This window comes from Carex rostrata, chromosome 5, assembly GCF_964058835.1.
Source record: "Carex rostrata chromosome 5, lpCarRost1.2, whole genome shotgun sequence".
Lineage (NCBI taxonomy): Eukaryota > Viridiplantae > Streptophyta > Magnoliopsida > Poales > Cyperaceae > Carex > Carex rostrata.
In genome coordinates, this window is record NC_135922.1 from 10,128,632 (window position 1) to 10,136,661 (window position 8,030).

The window sequence follows — 8,030 nt, forward strand, 5'->3', positions numbered from 1 at the left end:
TAACCCAATTTTTGAGTTTAGATCTGGACCGTTCGATTTAAGGGCCCGTGCACTCCACCTCGGACCGGATTGGCTGGGATTCAAATCGGACGGTCTATATCTAAACTAAAAAATTGGGTTACTTTGTGGGAATCGGACAGTCCATTCCACTGAGGTAACTCAAAATTTGAGATTGAATCTTTATTTATTATTTGTTTGTGTGCATGAGATATTTAGTTTTAATCGATCTCTCCGGTCCAAATAAAACTAAAAATGGAAGCCCGACAAAATCTTGATATCATTTCTGACGCAGCCCAAATAAAGTTGAATGGTTAAAATATTTTAATTACTGGGTCGACTTCACCACTTACCATAGGTAATTCCAACAACAACAAAAAAAACCCCTCTAAAATGAAATTGTCATATTTTTGTTGGTTTGAGATCATCTACTTGATATGAGAAAATTTAGGTAAGAAGCAAACTTAAGATGATAAGAATACACCATCTAAACTATAAAACTTACAAGTAGCTACGCATTGATCATTACTTTCATTTGAACAATAATCACATAAAATGCTAAACAAAATTCAATAATACAATATTAATTTGAACCACAAAAATTCTGCGGATAAGATGTTGGAGGAAACAAAAATTCATCGTCTATCAGAATTATACAAGTCCTCTAAGTTAATCTAAGTACAAAGTTTAAAGAAACTGAGGAGAAGCTGACGAAAGCACAAAGCTTTTCAATGACATGCGGTGCAATCCCGGTGCTCCCTACCCCGACAGTGGTCGAAGAACTCATTGCTTCGGCAAACTGAGCAGTCATTCTGTGTGCTGTTATTGTAGGCTTCATGCATTTGTTCAGTATGCTTTGTTGAGTTGTTTTATTTGAGTCTGATGTATTAATTTTTTTATTAAGTTGTTTGCAGTCTGGTGAATTTTGGGGTAATTTAGAAGAGACAGAGAGAGAGAATGGTTTATGATAAAAATATATTGTACTTTTTTGTATATTAATTTCTCTTTATAAGCTCGAAGTCCTATTTATATTACAAAATTTAACGGCTAGTTTTTTGTACCGTTGGTATTGTGCCTATTTAATGTACAGTTGTACTGTTGGTACCCTTTGTTATATATGCTTGAATATTTAATCTAAATCGCTCGATTAATGATGGATGACTGAGATAGATCCTCAATTTCTTCGTTATTTTTAACAGTCTCATTGCATTGTTTTACTATATCTCTTCTCCTTTTTATTTATTCTTTGTCAGTATTTATTTTCTTGTGCAAATGATTAATTCGTATATATTTGAATTTGAATAATAGTAAAAAGGATTGGCGTTATGATTATATCAGATCACAGTGCTACAGTCAAGAAAAAAAATGTGATGTCATATATATAACGTGATCCTAACACGTTGTGACTTGATCACGGTACGTAAGTAAAATGTATTTGTATGTAATGTGGCATGTATAAAATAGTAACAAATAGTTATAACGAATAACCACATCACATGTGGTCACACAAAAAAAAAAGTTTGAGCATTTCTTTTTTGAAGTTTTGAGTTAGTTTGTTAAAATTAATATCAAAATATACTTAAAAAAGAAGATTATAACAAAATAAGATTAGGAGGGTTAAAAAATGCCTTCATTTTTTGTGTATCCATCATGCCTCTATTTCTAAAAACTTTTAATAACTCAAATTTTAAACTTAAAAGTCAAAATGATCTATATCATTTTATCTATATATGTGTAAAAAATTATGATACTTTAATTTTGTTGTGTTTGTCATCAAGAGCTTGTAAAAATCTACTGTTGTGGATAACTTTTAGATGTTCTTATTTTAATTTATTGAATCACATAAAAACAAAATTGAAATGTAATAAGTTTTTATAAGAGCATAGTAAAAATCATATAGATCACATCTAATGGTTTTATTTTAACGTTTAAATTTTAAATTTTGAGTTATTAACCTTTTAAAAATAAAGGCACGGGAAAAACACTATAAATAAAGGAATTTGAATCCTCCTCAAATAAAATTATATTTAAAATTTAGATGATGGAAACATGGTTTGGCTTTATGATTAGAGTGAGGTTATGGTACTTTGCAATGCGCGGATCGTTCCGTGCATTGGATTTGTATCTTCGTTTTTAAAGTATAAATAGTCGATCCGAATCGCTCAATATTATTATCATATAAAAATGTACTTGGAGACCAAATTTTATATATTTTTTTGAATTGTTTTACTATTTTGTTTGGTAGGTAAAAAATCAATACTTTTGGATGGTTCAGAATTTTTAGATCAAGTGATAAAGACAGAGATATAAATCTAATAAACGAAACGATCCACACATTACAAAAAGTACCATAGCCTCACTCTTATGATATATATATCCGCCTGCTTATTGTATTTCCTTCAGATCCTCTTCAATTCTCCTACGGTAAGGATGCCTAAAATTCAGGTTTCATTATCCATCTCAGATAGTTAAATGTAAAGTTTTACCTAATTAATTAACCATTTGTTTTGTGTTCCAATCATATTCCACATATTTATCTTTGTTTTTAAAGTTCAAACATTAAATTCGAACCACTCAACAAGATCTACATATTAAAATGTGATTAGAAACCAAATTTTATATTTTTTCAAAATTGTTTACTATTTTTTAAGATAGGTACAAAATCACTGCTTCTGGACTATCCAAAAACAATGATTTTGTACTTATCTAAACCAATAGTAAAATAATTTCAAAAAAATATAAAATTTAGTTATTTTAATATGGATATCATGTTGAATAGTTTAGATCAACAATTTGAAATTTGAAAACAGAGATAGAGATGTAGGATATAGTTGAAATACAAAACTAATGATGTGCTTTAACCGATCTCTCCGGCCCAAATAAAACTAAAATTGAAAGCCCAATAAAATCCTGATAACATTTCTTACGCAACCCAACATAAAGTTGAAAGCTTAACATTATATATACTAGTCTAGTTTTGAAAGATTTGATGGATCCAACAAAAATGAAATTCTTGCTTTTTTGTTGGTTTGAAATCATCTATTTGATATGAGAAAATTTAGGTAAGAAGCAAATTTATGATGTCTAAATACCTATAAAAATGATGCATTATAAAACATCTCTTTTGGGGTCTTTTATTTGTACAATAATCACATAGAAATTAAGCTAAACAAAATACAATACAATATTTGAACCAAAGAATTCTGCACATAATTAAGATGTTGGAGGAAACAAAAATTCATCATCTATCAGAATTATATTAGTAATATAAATTAATTTAAATACAAAGTTTGAGATCAGAACATCTACAGTCACAAGTGTGAAATCAATTAAGGAGCTTTAAACAACAGATGCCAGACATCTCCTTGTTTATAATAGGTGCGGTGCAACTATTGCATCACCCTTATACAGAATGAGGAGAAGATGAAGAAAGCGCTACGTTTGAAAAACGCATGCGGTGCCATATGCACAACTTAGAAGCAGGGTGCCATCCTAGCAATCCCGACTCCGATAGTGACCAAAGAACTCATTGTCTACTGAGCAATGAGCTAGTGCAGCAGTACAACGTACGTGATTGGTTAATTAAAGACTAGTAATCGTTGTGTGCCGTTACTGTAGGCATCTTGCTTGCCATTATTGGTTCAATTTGGTTGTTGAGTTATTTTTATAGAGTCTGATGAGCATCTACATCTTAGCAACTCAAATGAGTTTTTAAATAACTGTGTTAACTACTTTTTAGAAACTTTCCTGCATAGTTTCTAAATAAAAAACTCTGCGATATCTCTAAGACTGAATTAGGAACTGCTACATCAGATTAGAAATTATCATAATACCAGAGATGTAAATGGTCTTATTAATTTTTTGTATTGAATCTGAGAAAAAGTGAATTTTTGCTTGGTCGTTCAATGAAATTAATTTGTCTGTTTGGTCTCACTGATCTGTGTACTATCTCTTCTCCTTTTTTTTTTTTTATTCTTTGTTAGTATTTATTTTCTTCCACAAAGGGTATAATCGGCGTTGAACCAATTACAATAGTGAATTATTCGGTTTTTAAAATATAACTCAACCAACTGGATTAAGTTTATGAATCGAATAACAACATTAAAAAAAAAAGCAAAGTAATTTTTTTTTGTTTGGTTGAACCGAAACAAGAGAAATTAAATTCAATAGATTAAGAGTTAATACATAAATAAATATATTTGATAATTATAGAAATAAATATCAAGATATATATCAGTTGAACTGAAATAGGAGAGATTAATTCAGAAATCAAATATAAAAAAATGAAGTAATTTTAGTATTCAATAAATTTCAATTTGTTTGATTGAACTGAAATAAGATAAATAAAACCGAATTTAATATGGAAAACATCAAAGTAATTATGACCGAACAAAACAATTTGTTTTTCCATTAACAATATTGTGAACAACTTCTTTTAGGAAATATTTGGAACGTGATCAATCAATGATGCACGTCTATCATACAACTTAACTTTTGCACGAATAAGAAAATAGTAATTTTAAGATATGGTAATTATAATATTTCATGGATCCAACAATAAAAACACCTCTAAAATGGAATTGTCCCCCCTTTTTTTTGTCGGTTTGAGATCATCTATTTGATATGAGAAAATTTAGGTAATTAAGAAGCAAATTTATTATGATGATAAGAAATTAAGAATACACCATGTATTATAAAACTTACAAGTATCTCTACTTTTCAGTAGTAAAAATATATATAGTCTTCAAAGTTCAAACCATCTCTTTTTGTGGTCTTTTAATTTTACAATAATCACATAAATAAAAGCTAATAAGCAAAATACAATACAATATTTGAACAAAAAAAAAATTGCAAATCAATTGAGATGTTGGAGGAAACAAAAATTCATCGTCTATCATAATTATACAAGTATAACTCGACAGTGAGTAGATTCGGTCATTGTCAGAGTGCGGTAGTGGTCGAAGGAGCAAATCCGGTCGTGGAGCAAGATAGATCGATCCAATCGTTGTCGAAACATGACGACGGTCAGAGATGTGGTAGTAAAGCGAGATGAATATTAAAGTATTTGAGTGTTTATGAAATAATTAGAATATTATAGTAGTTTAGATGATTTTATGAGAATAAAAAAATAGATTTAGAAAATACGGTCATTTGACTAATTGTAAATACGTTTTTTTTTTATCTATAAAATTATTAACAGACATTTAAAATCACTAACCTCAATAAAAAGTTATATAAGTACTATAAGTTAATTTAAGTACAAAGTTTAAAAAGCCAAGGAGAAGCTGAAAAAAGCATTGAGATTTTCAAACACATACGGTGCGATATGTGAACAATAATGGATTTTTGCTTCTTGCAATTGGTTCAATTTCCTTGTTGAGATGTTTTCTTGAGTTTGATGCGTTAATTTCTGTATTGAGTCTGATAAACAATGAATTTTTGCTTGATCATTCAATGAAATTAATTTGTCTATTTAGTTTCAATGCTTGTTTTACAATATATATCTCTTCTCTTTTTTATTTATTCTTGTCAATATTTATTTTCTTCCGCCAAGGGTTCGTATATATTTGAATTTGAATAACAGTAAAATGGATTGGCGTTATGATAATATCAGCCGGTTTTACACTCAAGAAAAATAATGTCATGTCACATTACGTTATTCTAACACATTGTGATTTGATCATGATACGTAAATAAAATGTATTAGTATATGATGTGATATGTCTAAAATAGTGATGAACAGTTATATCACTTGAATAATCACGTCATATTTGGTCACGCAAAAAAAATAAAGTTTGAGCATTTTTTTAAAGTTTTGAGTTAGTTTGTTAAAAATAATAACAAAATATACTTAAAAAAAGAAGATTATAACAAAATAAGATTAAGAGAGTTTAAATGCCTCTATTTTTGTATCGCCATCATACTTTTATTTTTATAAAATTTAATAATTCAAAATTTAAAACTTAAAAGCCGAAATAAAACCGTTTTATTTGTCTCTGTGCATTATATCTTTATTTTTTAACCGATCTTTCCGGCCAAATAAAACTAAAATTGGAAGCTCAATAAAATCCTGATATCATTTCTTACACAGCCCAATAAAGTTGAAAGGTTAACGATATATATAGTAGTCAAGTTTTTGAAAGATTTGATGGATCCAACAAAAATGAAATTCTCGCTTTTTTGTTGGTTTGAAATCATCTATTTGGTATGAGAAAATTTAGGTATGAAGCAAATTTATGATGTCTAAACAGCTATAAAAATGATGCATTATAAAACATCTCTTTTGGGGTCTTTTATTTGTACAATAATCACATAAAAATTAAGCTAAACAAAATACAATACAATATTTGAACCAAAGAATTTTGCACATAATTAAGATGTTGGAGGAAACAAAAATTCATCATATATCAGAATTATATTAGTAATATAAGTTAATTTAAGTACAAAGTTTGAGATCAAAACATTTGCAGCAACAAAAGTGAAATCAATTAAGGAGTTTTAAACAACAGATGATAGGCATCTCCTTGTTTAAAATAGGTGTGGTGCAACTATTGTATCTCTTTTATACAGAATGAGGAGAAACTAAGAAAAGCACTACGATTTTCAGACGCATGCAATGCGATATGCACTACTCAGAAGGGTGCCATTCCAGCAATCCCGACTTCGGTAGTGGACGAAGAACTCACTGTCTCGGCAAACTGAGCAGTGATTGCAGTGCAACGTATCAAATTAGTTAATAAGACTAGTAGTTGTTGTGTGCGGTTATTGTGAATCCGAATGTGCTATGATCCTTCACCTGTGAACTATACTGAAATCCCTGCTTTCTCAAATCAAGTTGTCGAATTGTTTCGAAATATGTGCACAAAAAAACTAGCTGTTTTGAGATACGTGCACATAAAATATTGGACGGTTGGATTTAGAAAAACAGGAATTTTAGAGTTACAGCTTCCGAATTTCGAATCGCAACGGATTTATTTGCGGTTATTGTAGGCATCTTGCTTGCAATTATTGGTTCAATTTGCTTGTTGAGTTGTTTTTATATAGTCTGATGCATTATATATTTCTGTACTATTGAGTATGAGAAACAGTAAACTTAACTTTTGCTTGCTTGGTCGTTCAATGAAATTAATTTGTCTGTTTGGTCTCACTGCTTTGTGTACTCTCTCTTCTCCTTTTTATTTATTATTTGTTAGTATTTATTTTCTTCAACAAAAGGTATAATCGGCGTTGAACCAAATTAAAATAGTGGGTTATTCGGTTTTTAAAATATAACCAAATCAACCGGATTAAGTTTATGAATCGAATAACAACTTGATAAAAAAAAAATCAAAGTAAATTTCCTTTTGTTTAGTTGAACTGAAATAAGAGAGAATAAATTCAATAGATTAAAACTTAATACATAAATAAATATATTTAATAATTATAAAATAAGTATCAAGATATATATTAGTTGAATCGAAATAAGAGAGATTAATCCAGAATAAAATATAAAAAATGAAGTAATTTAAGTAAACATTAACTAAATTTTGATTTGTTTGGTTGAACTAAAATAAGATAAATTAAACTGAATTGAATATGGAAAAAATCAAAATAATTATGACCGGTCGACAGAACAATTTATTTTTCCATTAACAATTGTGAACAACTATTTTTATTAAATATTTGGAACGTGATCAATCAATGTTGCACGTATATCATGCATACAACTTAAATTTTGCACGTATAAGAAAATAATCAAAATTTAATAGAAGTTTTATCTTTCATCAAACAACTTAAATATACACGTTTCATATTTAATGGTCTTTAAAAATATTAAATTAATACTCAAATTCTATGATATATGAGGAGGGATCAAGTTACAACAATTTTTGAGTTACAACAAGCATTTTCTACATTTTTAAAGTCTAAATCGTCAATCCAAACCGTTAGATGTGATCTCTACAATAAAATGTGCTTGGAGACCAAATTTTACATTTTTTTGAATTTTGTTACTATTTATTAAGACCGGTACAAAATTCAATGGTTTGAATTTG